Source organism: Furipterus horrens, unplaced genomic scaffold, assembly GCF_987537825.1.
Source record: "Furipterus horrens unplaced genomic scaffold, mFurHor1.1.pri manual_scaffold_1, whole genome shotgun sequence".
NCBI classification, from domain to species: Eukaryota; Metazoa; Chordata; class Mammalia; order Chiroptera; family Furipteridae; genus Furipterus; species Furipterus horrens.
In genome coordinates, this window is record NW_028327171.1 from 158885800 (window position 1) to 158899640 (window position 13841).

At 37.2% G+C, this 13841-nt stretch overlaps 1 pseudogene; it reads right to left on the minus strand.

Annotated features, from left to right (window-relative positions):
- Positions 1 to 12069: 12069 nt before the first annotated feature.
- LOC150022132 (mitochondrial import receptor subunit TOM34 pseudogene) lies at positions 12070 to 13129 on the minus strand (annotated as a pseudogene).
- Between the last annotated feature and the right edge of the window lie 712 nt (positions 13130 to 13841).

A 13841-nucleotide genomic window follows, 5' to 3' on the forward strand; every position in this document is an offset into this window, starting at 1 on the left:
ATTTTCTTTTTATTTCACTGCCATAATCAAATTCACATCCTCACTGCCTTTTGTCTGCTCTATTGTGATAATTTCCCAACTGAGCCTCAGCCCTCCAGTTTCCCTTTCCTTTAAGTCATTCTACATGAACAATCAAGTTCAATCTCTCACACTATTTTGCTCACAAATAACTCCCTTCTGTAAAAACCTTCCATAGGACCCCACAAATTATTCAGCATGTATTTGCATACCTATAGCTATCTATGCCTGCCAAAAATTCCACTCTTATCAAATAAATTATTTAATAAAACTGTCTTAAGATCTGGCCTCTAAGCATTTAATGGCAGATTGCTTCTTCCCTGATGTTTTACCTTCTACTTTTGCCCAGTGACAAATCCTTCAGATTTCCTTAGCCCTTGAAATTGAAGAGATCTGTACCTCTTTGAGACACTTAGAACCATTATTCTCTGAACAACTCATCACTGTGCACTTCTTCTATAATTTCATGACCCCTCTTCTATTATATTTGAACTTTATTTTATTGTTTCTTATCATATAAATTTGTCTGTTGAACGGAAGATAATACCTTAATCTCAATTACCCTTGATTATACTTAACACAGTGTCTGTGCTGATCTTCTTGGTCCCTGTCCCTGTAAACTTTAACTAAATAGTTTAAATTTGCATGCCCTCCATGTGCAATATTATCCTCCCACCCTTTATTTAAGCCCCAATTTGGGGGTTGCAATATGGTTCTTACCCTGGGAAAAGACAGAAGCCCAAATCATTAGTTCAATACTATTAAGTCATTAGGAAGTTTATTTTCTTAATTGGGCAAGTATTTTCTAATAATCTTATTCTTCTGTGACAGGAGGCCAATCTCATATCTGACTCAGAATCATCATTCATTGCTCTCACTGTTCCCCTCAGACAATGATGGTTTTCTACCTCTGTCTCCATCTACAGGCTACTTTTGGTCTATTTCAAATGTAACTGATCCACCCCAACAAGCCTGCCTAATTTTTTCAGGTCCTCCATATGCTGGCCAGTCCATACTGCATTTCTTTAAGCTTGTATTCTAGCAGTGTTTTTCATATAATAAATGTTCAATAAATATTAGTCAACATCACTTGAGAGTTAGTTTGGGTATTCTCCTATCATGCCTGGCAATATGCTTAAGTAATAAAACAACACATGCATGCGTGGACATACGATCTGATTTCTAGTTTTTTTCTTCTGTGACTTGAAGTTGGCATCTACAAATTAAGCAAAAAATATGGCCAAACTTCCATAATACTATAATAGGAAATATTTTTTCTAGATAAATCTCTCATTCACTTTCTGTTGCTGTGTCCTGAGAATCTTCCCCTCGCCTCTCCTTAACTGTTTTTCAATTTATTTTCCCACTTTTCTCATGAAGGACACAAAACTTTCAGTAGGAAAGACAATGTGCTTAAAAATATAAGTGCTTTTTAAATTTTGAAGTAAATTTGTAAGATACAATAATTTTGAGATCTAAGAACCCTGTTTTGTGTGTTCTAATCAGATAAATTGCTATTCTCTGGCCATAAATATTTTGCAAGCAACTTCATGTCTTTCAGTTCATGAGAGTGATTATGGGCACTGACAGTGCTCTGTCATTTGAAGAAGTTAAAGAAGCAGGTTGTATGGACTTGGGAAGAGCTGTTACAGAACATATTCTAGAACCATTCTGTGGTTAAACTAAATTACTGGCTTACTCTGAATGCACATCAGAATGACCTGTGATGCCTTCTCACCTTAAGTCTTACCTTAATCAATAATTTATAGATATGACTCATAAAAATATAATTTAGTTGATCTAAGTATACAGAGTTGAGAATCTGTTAAATCAATTAGTTAACTAAACTTAAAAGTTCAATTCCATCTTGAAACTTTATAATTAAAATGGTATGTTTTGGTACTAATCTTTGCATCCTAATATGTCTGAAAAGTCTATTAAAAGCTTATGATAAATACTTAGAATTATAGTGGCGCACCTGAAGCCAAGCTGTATTGACTCCGTCTTTCCCTTGGACACTTCAGCTGCGAAGAGAGGGGGGGGTCTCCTGCATGGGCAACAGCAGACCCTCCATATCACCCTGCCCAGGCTCTGTAGCTTCAGCTTCACTGGAGAGGACACTCCAGCGTCATCGCAAGATGTCGATTCAACACGGGAGGAGACAGATACCGTGTCACTCCCGAGTCGGACTGCACAACCATTCTCAGCGGTGCAGATAGACTCTTAAGAAGCTACACCATCGTCTCTCGAGACGGACGGCTGCCGACGACGATAGTGGCCATCAAAACCAAAATTATAATGTAGTTAGCCAGTCCCCTCATAAAAGTAAGAATCATTTGGTTGAAAGGATTTTTTTTTAACTTTAGTAGAATAGAAAAAGTCATTTTTTTCAAAGCATGCTTTTATTGCTACTGAGAAGCTTATTCAGAATTTGTATATGTCAAGTATTATTTCTTAACATTAAGGATTCTGTCTCTTCTTTGATCTTTAAAACCATTAGCTAGGAAAAGCCTTTCAATGTGATAATCATTAACTGAGTAACTTCTAGTTGTCCAGGACTCTGCAAAGTTCTGATATTGATATTGCCATATACATATATATCAATAGTGTTTGACCCATTATCTTCTCAATAATTTTTTTTGGAAAGACCAGCATGTGTGTGAATGTGTGTGTGTGAGAGAGAGAGAGAGAGAGAGAGAGAGAGAGAGAGAGAGAGAGAGAGAGAGAGAAAGAGAGAGAGAAATGGCTGATTAGGAAGAAAGGGAACCAAATTTCAAAAGCACCATGAGTAGTCTCAGTTATAAATGAATCAGATGAGTGAAAGATAAAAAGGCTATAAAGGAACTAGGAAAATGGGAGAAAGAAAAAAAGATGCAAAGGAAAGGAGTTGTTGAGTGTTTAAAAACCACTTTCTTTTTGTAAATAATCATGCAGGTGGGAGAATATCATTCTCTGTCATACTGTAATAACTGAATCTAACAACTTCAACTCCTAGAGTTGATCTAAATCATTGTTGAATTTTGAAGAGAGCTCAAAATAGAGATACAAGACCATAGACCTCACATTTTAAAAATTTATCCACTTTTATAATGTGTCCCACCATATTTGTTATTATTCAGGTAGAGTGGAAATGGTAAGTCAGGAATCTCATATTCTAATCTTTGATTTATCCATTGAGTAACCTGCGCAAATTATTTCTCTGGGTCCCAGTTTCCTCATTTATTAAATAGGTATAATGATACTATTACTTGAAAGAAAATGGTACATTAAGCCATATTTAGGTGATAAGGATTTGTTGAAATGTGTATTGTGTAATTAGCACTATGCCTGGCACAATGTCAGCATGAACTAGGTAATAGCCCTTATTACTATTCTCTTACCATTGTTTGTTATTATTATATGATATATAGCTTCCGAATAAACAGAAGCAGTCTTGTAAAGTGAGCCTCTGTACTCATGGAACAATAATAGAAAGTTTCAAAGTGAGCATGTCCTTGAAAACAGGGACCTCATAGTCATCTTTATGTCAGTGGTCAAGATTTTTATTATGTGAAATAGGCTCACCATACAAAATGTTCTAAGTGTAAAGCTACCTTTATCTGTGAGACTAAGAGAACTCAGGTTTTTTTCCATTCATTTGCTCAAAGATAAGCAGCAAGCTATTCTTCTTTTTTGGGGCTGTCTTCAGAGACTATTTCTAGCCACCACTTGAGGGAATGCTTTATGAGATGTCAGCATGTGTGAGGAGAGATAGCATGGTTTGTCATGGGCAGATAGGCCATAGCCTGCTACAAACTGATGGCTTTGTCTTTTATCACTATCCCAGGCTTATTTAACAAGCTGTGACTCTGTGGTTCATCACAAAGAAAACAGTCATCCCCAGGCACGTGGCCTGAGCAGCCTTTCATCTTCCATGCTGGTAGGATCTGTCATGTGACATCAAGCAGACCAGCAACTCCAGATGGACCATGCAGGCTATGATCGTGTAAAGAGAAAGGTTTGTACTGGCATAGATCCAGGTTTTGCACCTTTGATTAGATTACACAGATGAGAAAAACACGTGTAAGCTTTTAAGTTGTGTATGCTGATAAGATGTCATAAATATCACTTGAAAGGAAATGGTACAGCCAGTCGTGTTTAGGTGATAATTATTTATCATGGTGTTATTCTGAGTAATTGATAAATGAATTAAGATTGATTCATATTATCATGCAATCATTTTAGCAAACTCTTCTCATTGCTAGGTATTAATGACATTTAGATTTTTGAAACAACTTTTCTATTTAATTGTAAATAGTCCTTTGCAATTGTTGACAATTGGTTAATACCTCATGTATATATGTGTGTAGCAATTCTGCAAATATTGGCTGTTCTACTCACATTATCAATTAAGAAGTAACAAATACATAGACCTAAACAGAAAATTCTTTAACATTTCTAAGGGAGCTCTATGGATGAGTGTTGAAGGAGATGCTTAGTTACAGCTTTTCCACAAAAACCTTTTGGACATGTATTTTTAACTATGGAGTCTGGACCAGTCCTGCTGAGTTCAGCACATTGCCTGACACTGGGACATAGTATTCTGCTATTGCTGTGACTTGGCAGATCAGATTAAACTACTTTGGGGACATTGAAATATAAATATTTCATGAGTGTCATCATGGAATTGAATTTAAGCTAAAACATGGAAAAGTTTCAGTTGTTTGTTCTTATTAATGATTTCTGCCTTTTTATTCTCTTACCACATTTTGCAAAGTTATATCTTAGTAATTTTAGCTTTGTCTTTTGGCTACTATTTTCTTGATAAGTTCAAGGATGTTTAAAGCTGGAATCTTGGCTACAAAAATTTAAAACTAAAGGGCAAGGAATCCATTGGTCAACAAGTGTCTCTTATGAAAGGACACAATTATTAAACTGAAGGGGATGATTTTTTTTTTTAACTGAGAATGTAGATATAGATCACGTAGAACAGGGCAAACTCAAGACCACCATGAATACCAGACACTGCACACAAGGGCACCAGCTGAGGTTGTGTTTGGAGACTCAAATTCAGCCAGTGCCCAGCTCACCAAGCAATGTGCCCATGGGGGTACATCTGCTAAAAGAGAGAGCCTTTTCCTAACTAACTGCCCAGAGTGGGTACTTTTTCTCTCTGCACAGATACAAGATAGCATCGCAGCAGATTTGGATAATTTAAGGCAGGCATTTAACCCTCAAAATATCTGCTTACAGAAAAGAATTACACTGAAGGTCTCCAGGACCTTAGAAGAGAGAACATTCAGAATTTGATGAAAAGTCAACTGTAGAGCACTTTATTTAAAAAAAAAAAAAAGTCAACTGTAAATATTGCTTTAAAGATATAAATAATATACTAGACTTTCAAAATTTATGAACTTTTAGAATTTTACAGTTTATTGGTAAATTTATATAATAGTTAAGACTAGGTTTGATCCTTCTTCTTATTCCCCTACTTTGAATGCATAGAAATATGCTCCATAAACAGATAACAAATATTTATTTTAATTAACAAATCCATCTAGTAAATTATAATTTATCTTGATAATAGGAATGTAATTATCCTTGGTCATGGCTACATTTCAGGTTTGGCATTCCTTGCCTTTTTTGAGTTTGGTTTTTAATTTATGGAAAACCAAGTTTTTCAAATATGACATTGAATATATTTTAACTACTTGACACAGTATGTGTGTGTTTGTATATATATATGTGTATATATATATATATATAGTAAGAATTTTCAGATATAATCCAGACTAAATTGATGGCTTATTATTATCTTGAGCAAATAATTTAACTCTTCTACTCCAGATTAGGTAATAACAGAAGAGGCATTGAGATAATTTCTCCAGAGGGTAGAGTATATTATACTCATTCTTTTTCATGAAATAATTTCTAAGTGAAGATTAAATATTCAACAATAAAATTTTTTAAAAAATAGTGTCTAGATTAAAATCTTTTACTTTTAAATACAAAATACCATCTGAAATATCAAAAATATGACAAACAAGTATAATTACATAGATATATCAATTCTTTTTTTTAAATTTAACTTAATTTTTTGGTTTTTCAATTACAGTTGTCTCATTTACCACCCATTGCTCTCCCCAACCCAGCCCACTCCTTCTCCCACAATCATATTTTTCCCCATTGTCCATGTCTATGAGTCATTAATACACATTCCTTGACTAAACCCTTCCCTTACTTATCCCCATTCTCTCCCTCCCCCCTCACCCCTATTGACTGCTATTCTACTCTTTGTTCTATTTAGTTCTTTTGTTTGTGTTGTTCTTTAGTTTTCTGTATTAGGTGATATCATATAGTATTTTTCTTTTTTTGCCTGGCTTATTTCACTAAGCATAATTCTCTCGAGTTCCATCCATGTTGTTGCAAATGGCAGGAGTTCCTTCTTTCTCTCTGCTACATAGTATTCCATTTTGTAAATGTACCACAGCTTTTTGATCCACTCATCTACAGGTGGGCACTTAGGCTGTTTCCAGCACTTAGCTATTGCAAACAGTGCTGCTATGAACATAGGAGTGCATAAGTTCTTTCAAATTAGTGTTTTAGGATTTTTCGGGTATAGTCCTAGCAGTGGAATTGCTTGTTCAAAAGACAGTTCCTTTTTAGTTTTTTGAGGTAATTCCATACTGTTTTTGATAGTGGCTGCACCAGTCTGCATTCCCACCAACAGTGCAGTAGGGTTCCCGTTTCTCCACATCCTCGCCAGCACTTGTTGTTTGTTGATTTGTTGATGATGGCCATTCTGACTGGTGTAAAATGGTATCTCATTGTGGTTTTTATTTGCATCTCCCTGATGGCTAATGATGTTGAGCATTTTTTCATGTGTCTATGGACCTTCTGTATGTCCTCTTCAGAGAAGTGTTTGTTCAGGTCCTTTGCCCATTTTTTAATTGGGTTGTTTGTTTTCTTGATGTTGAGTCATATAAGCTCTTTATATATTTTGGAGATCTGTCCTCTGTCTATGAAGTCATTGGCAAATATGTTTTCCCATATGGTTGGTTTCCTTTTCATCTTGGTGATGTTTTATTTTGCTGAGCAGAAACTCTTTAGTTTGATGTAGTCCCATTTGTTTATTTTTTCCTTTATTTCTCTTGCCTTAGGAGATGTATCCGTGAAGATATTGTTATGTGGGATATCTGAAATGTTCCTGCCTATGTTTACCTCTAGGACATTTATGGTGTCACGGCTTACATTTCAGTCTTTGGTCCATCTTGAATTTATTCTTGTGTGTGGTGTAAGTTGGTGGTCTAGTTTAATTTTTTGCACATCCCTGTCCAGTTCTCCCAGCACCATTTGTTAAAGAGGCTCTTCTCACTCCATTTTATGTTCCTTCCTCCTTTATCAAATATTAGTTGACCATAGAGGCCTGGGTTTATTTCTGGACTCTTTATTCTGTTCCACTGATCTATATGTCTGTTCTTATGTCAGTACCAGACTGTTTTGATCACAGTGGCTTTGTAGTATTGTTTGATGTCTGATATTGTGATTCCTCCTGCTGTGTTCTTCTCGCTCAAGATTGCTTTGGCTATTCAAGGTCTTTTTTGGTTCCATATGAATTTTTGGAGTATTTGTTCTAGGTCTGTGAAATATGTCATTGGTATTTTAATAGAGATTGCATTGAATCTGTAAATTGCTTTGAGTAGTATGCCCATTTTGATGATGTTGATTCTTCCTATCCATGAACATAGTATTTACTTCCATTCATTTGTATCTTCCTTAATTTATTTCTGCAGTGTTTCATCATTTTCAGAGTACAGGTCTTTTATCCCTTTGATTAAGTTTATTCCCAGGTACTTTATTTTTCTTGTTGCTATAGTAAATGGTATTTTTTTATCTGTCTTTGTTTCTGATATTTTATTGTTGGGGTACAGAAATGCCTTATATTTCTGTATATTTATTTTGTACCCTGCTATTTTGCCAAATTCACTTATCATATCGAGAAGTCTTTTAGTGGAGTTTATAGGGTTTTCTAGATATACTATCATGTCATCTGCAAATAATGATAGTTTTACTTCTTCTTTCTCAATTTGGATGCCTTTTATTTCTTTTTCTTGTCTGATTGCTGTGACTAGGACTTCCAACACTATGTTGAATAGGAGTGGAGATAGTGGACAGCCTTGTCTTGTTCCTGATTTCAGGGAGAATGCTTTCAGTTTTTGTCCATTGAGTATGATGTTGGCTTCAGGTTTCTCATATATTGCCTTAATTATGTTAAGGTATGCTCCCTCTATTCCAATTTTGCTGAATGTTTTCATCATAAATGGGTGTTGTACTTTATCAAATGCTTTTTCTGCATCTATTGATATGATCATGTGATTTTTGTTTTTCATTTTCTTTAGGTGGTGTGTTATGTTTATTGATTTGCAAATATTAAGCTATCCTTGCATCCCTGGGATGAATCCCACTTGATCGTGGTGTATGATCTTTTTGATGTATTGCTGGATCCTGTTTGCAAATATTTTGTTGAGGATTTAAGCATCTATGTTCATCAATGATATTGGCCTGTAGTTTTCTTTCTTTGTTGTGTCTTGACCTGGTTTTGGAATTAGGGTAATGCTGGCTTCATAGAAAGAGTTTGGGACTTTTATCTCTTCTTGGATTTTTTAGAATAGTTTGAGGAGGGTAGGAGTTAGTTCTTCCCTAAATGTTTTGTAAAATTTGCCTGTGAAGCCATCCGGTCCAGGGCTTTTGTGTGCCAGGATATTTTGGATTACTGTTTCAATTTCCTTCTTTGTTATTGGTCTGTTGAGACTTTCTACTTCTTGATGCAGTTTTGGAAGGTTACCTGTTTCTAGAAATTTGTCCATTTCTTCTAGGTTGTGAAATTTCTTGCCATACAGCTGTTTGTAGTAATTTCTTACAATCCTTTGTATTTCTGTGGTATCAGTCATGATTTCTTCTCTTTCACTTCTGATTTTGTTTATTTGGGTCTGCTCTCTTTTTTTCTTGATGATCCTGGTTAGAGGCTTGTCGATTTTTTTTTTTAATTTTTTTGAAGAACCAGCTCCTAGTTTTATTATTTGAATTGTTAGTTTAGTCTCTATGTCATTTAATTCTGCTCTGATCTTGATGATTTCCTTCCTTTTTCTTGCCCTAGGCTTTATTTGTTGTTGTTGTTCTAGTTCTTGTAGCTTTAGGGTTAGATTTTTTATTTGAGATTTTTCTATCCTTTTCAGATATGCCTGTATTGCTATGAACTTCCCTCTTAGGACTGCTTTTGCTGTGTCCCATAGGTTTTGGACTGTTGTGTGTTCATTGTCATTAGTTTCTAGAAATTTCTTGATTTATTCTTTGATGTCATTGTTAACCCATTCATTATTTAATAGCATGTTATTCATTCTCCATGAGGTTGGATGTCTTTGATTTTTTTTCTCTGAGGTTGATTTTTAGTTTCAAGGCATTGTGGTCTGAAAAGATGTTTGATATGATTTCAATTTTCTTGAATTTGTTGAGGCTTGTTTTGTGTCCTATCATGTGGTCTATCTTTGAAAATGTCCAATGTGCAATTCAAAAAAATGTATATTGTGCTTCTTTGGGGTGAAAAGTTCTATATATATATCAGTTAAGTCCATGTGGTTTACTGTGTTGTTCAATGCCTGTATATCCTTGGTGTTTCTTTGCTTCAAAGATCTGTCTATTGTTGATAGTGGAGTGTTAAGGTCCCCTACTATGAGTGTGTTGCTGTTAATATCCTTCTTGTGGTCTTCTAGTATTTTCTTTATGTATTTGGCTACTCCTATGTTGGGTGCATATATGTTTATCAGTGTTATATCTTCTTGATGGTTTGTTTCTTTAAGTATTATAAAATATCCTTCTTTGTCTCTTTTTATTGCCCTTGCTTTGAAATCCATTTTGTCTGATATGAGGACTGCCACGCCAGCTTTTTTTTCATGTCCGTTTGCTTGGAATACTTTTTTATATCCCTTTACTTTCATTCTATGTAAATCTTTTGTTTTGAGGTGTGTTTCTTGTAGACAGCAAATACGTGGGTCCTATTTTCTTATCCATTCCGTTACCCTATATCTTTTAATTGGAGCATTTATTCCATTTACATTTAAGGTTATTATTGACATGTATTTATTCATTTTCCTTTGTACCTCTCTTCCTCTCCCCCCCTTTTTTTTTCTCTTCTTTTTTCTTAGAACATTCCCTTTAGCATCTCTTGCAATGCTGGTTTGCTGGAGATGTATTCTTTTAGTCTTTTTCTGTCTGAGAAACTCCTTATTTCACCTTCCATTTTGAATGAGAGCCTTGCTGGGTAGAATATTCTTGGTTGTAGGCCTTTGTTTTTCATTGCTTGAAATATTTTTGACCATTCCCTCCTGACTTGTAGTGTTTCTGTTGAGAAATCGGTTGATAGCCTTATCAGAGCTCCTTCGTATGTTATTTGCTGTTTTTCTCTTGCTACTTTCAGGATTCTCTCTTTGTCTTTGAATGTTGCCATTTTAATTATGAAATGCCTTGGAGTGGGCTTTTTTTTTTTTTTTTTTTTTGGTTCCTCTTCATTGGAACTCTCTGTGCTTCCTGAACTTGCATAGCTTTTTCTCTCATCAGGTTGGGAAAATTTTTTGTCATTATTTCTCCTATCATTTTTTCTACTCCTTGTTCCTCTTCTCCCTCTTTAATTCCAATGACTCTTATGTTGTTTTTCCTTGTGCTGTCCTGTAATTCCCTTACATCTTCTTTGTACTTTTTCAATCTTTTTTCATTTTGCTGTACTGTTTGGGAATTTTTTCTACATTATCCTCTAGCTCACTGATCTGATCCTCTGCTTTGTTCAGTCTGCTTTTGATTGATTCTACTGTGTTTTTCAATTCAGAGATTGTATTCTTCATTTCTTTCTGGTTCTTGTTAATAGTTTCTATGTCCTTTCTTATGCTGGTGTAGTTCTCTGCAAGTTCCCTGTAATTTTTTTGGAACTGTTGGTAACTTCCTTGGAAGTTGTCATAGTTGTTTTTGAGGTTGTTGAGTTTATTGAGCTTCTTCACCACCATTGTTTTAAATTCTGTGTCTGACGTTTGGGCTATGTCTATTCCATCTACCTTTCTTTCTGGGGATTCCTCTTTTCTTTTCATTGAGAGGTTGTTTCTGCGTCTTACCATGTTGGATTCTTCTTGTTTTTGTTTTTTGGATTTGTCTGCCTGCTTTGATTTCCCACCTTTGTGGTATGAGATTCTTTATAGGCGATCTGGGGCTTTCAGTGGTGCAGTCTCTTTGATCTCTTGAGCCTGATGTTCTTGGGGTACCCTTTATGTCGTTTATTTATGCTGTCTGGTTATATTTCAGATGCTCTTTGGTAGGATCTTCCCTCTGGCTAGTTGATTGAGAGTCATTCTATCCACTTTGTCTTGAGTTCTTTTGTGGAGATGCTGTTAAAAACATAAACACACAGCCCAGGCAGGAGATTCACACCCTCAAAAATATCCCCCACCATCTATCCCGCTATTGTCAGCCAATGAGCCAGTATTAATATAAATGTTGAGAGATTAGAGATTTTATACTATAGGAAGAATAGATGAGTTGTTTTTAAGGAGGAAAAATATGATTTTTGAGAAAGGGGATGATAGATTAATAATAGTTGAGACTATGCAAGACAGTAGGTAATATTTATATTGTATGTTAATAATGATAGAAGAAAAGGAGAGAAGAATCCAGAATATAGTAATAAAGTGGGGTTGTATAATATTAGATTTATATAGTAGTTATATTCTATTTATTTAGTGTGAAAGGGAGCCTAAACTAGACACACAAACAAACAAACAACAATTAAAAAGGAAGGACGAGAAGGAGAGATTGTATGAAACAAATTAAAGATACAGCTTTTTCTTTTCTTCTTTTTTTTCAACCTGGGACATGCTTGGGGCAGGGACAGAACCCAGAGCTTTGCTAGGGACCTGTCTGTGGGATCCGCTAACTGTCCAAGGCAGGGAGAATGGAGAACAGGGCTTCAGCATAGCAGGGGACCTTTCCAGCAAAACATGGTCTGGTTTTCGGCTACAATAAGCTTCATTTGAACAAAGCCTCTTAAGGAATGGGAGGCCATTACCTCTTTGATGGACAGAGGATAGTGCTCACTGGGGCATGCTGGGTCCCAGGAGTAGGCACAGAGGAAGATCGTCTGGCAGAGGTTTCCTGCTGCCCTTTTGGGGTTTTAGTTTAAGTTCTGGTTGACTTCCTGCTGCAGCTTCTGTGCAGGGCCATTCCTGGGCTCGATTTTCAGGAGGCTGTTGATGTCTGCGAAGCTGGCTTTATAGTCCTTGAGAGCCTTGTAGGCTTGGACCCATCTGTAAAATGCTTTCACGTTCTTTCCATCCAGCTTGAGGGCTTCTGTGCAAGTCCTTCACTGCTTCCTTGTACTGTTTCAGGACCAAATGGCAGAGCACTCTGTTGCTGTACGTGGAGGATTCCAGGTTGCTAAACGCGAGGCTTTCACTGTATTTCTCAATAGCTTTCTTATGGTTTCCCTTCTTTACTAGCTCATTGCCTTCTTCCTTCAGAACTCAGGTTCTCTCCACATCCACAGAGGAAGGCACTCTGCTCTTGGCAGTTGTGGTTTCTTTAGATTTGTTTTTATTCCTCCCTTTGTGATTTTCGGAATCCCACCTCTTCTGAGCTGAAGCAGGCACCACAGGGATAGAGGGCAGCTTCAGGCACCACTCGGACCCGAGTGAGTCCATGAGCGCTCTGGTCATTACGTTGACACCTTCCAAGGCTGACAGCACGGTGTCATCAATCTGCAGCACAGTCTTATAGTCAACATAGGCCAGGGTGTACTTCTCCAGAGCCTCATAGACCGATGCTCACCGCAGAAAGGGCTTTATGCTGAAGGGAACTAAGGACGGTGCTGAAGTGCAATCTTTGATGCAGTCCCTGCAGTTCCCATCCTTCAGGTGGCATGCTGCTCGGTTGGAGTAGAGAACACTCTTCTTTAGGGTCCAAAGCACCTCGCTCCAGCATCAGCTGCAGCGCGTGGCTATAGAACGTGCCAGCCTTGCCAAACTGGCTGTTGTGAAAGCTCTGGTTGCCGTCTGGCGCAGAGCCCCTCCACAGATTCGGAGAGTTTGGGAGCCATCCTAGTGTCTGGCCAGCAAACGGTGGCTACGTTCGTTCCGGAAGCCGAGTCTTGCGAAATAGAGTCCAGGTGGAAAGCCGAGGTGGGGAGAACTTGGTCCGACTGCTAACCAGGCCTGGAGTGGGGGGACGCAGGGGGTGGAGGAGCTAAAGATATAGTTTTTTAAGGAAAAAAATTTATTAAAAAAGTAAAAATTAAAATTAAATTTAAAATTAAAAATAAGAAGTTAAAAAATTAAAATAAAATAAAATACAAATAAAAAACTAAAATAGAAATAAAAATTTAAAAAATATATAAAAGGAATGTTTTTACTCAGTTCAGCCTTTGTGTGTCTTCTTTTTCTGCATCCACAGCTGGTCTAATGAAGAGGGCCAGAGGTTCCTGTTCCTTACACTTGTGCACAGTGGAAGTGAACTTTGTGAGTCACTGTGGCCCACTGTTCCTGAGCCGCAGTTGTCCGCAGTTCCCGCACCCGCCTGGGTGGGCATGAGCAGAGCCTGAGCAAGTGGTCTGCGCTCCAGCCTGGCGCCCACTGGAGCTGGCCAGGGGTGTCTGCGCACGGTCTTTTGCATGTCCAGCGGGTCCTCCCTGCACCCATTGAGGCACTGATCTTATGTCTGTTGGGGTGTGTCCGAGGGTCACCTAGACGCGCGGCCCTGCGCACCTGGGCCAGTGAATGAGGGTACTTCCCTATGCACACCCGTGTGACCCA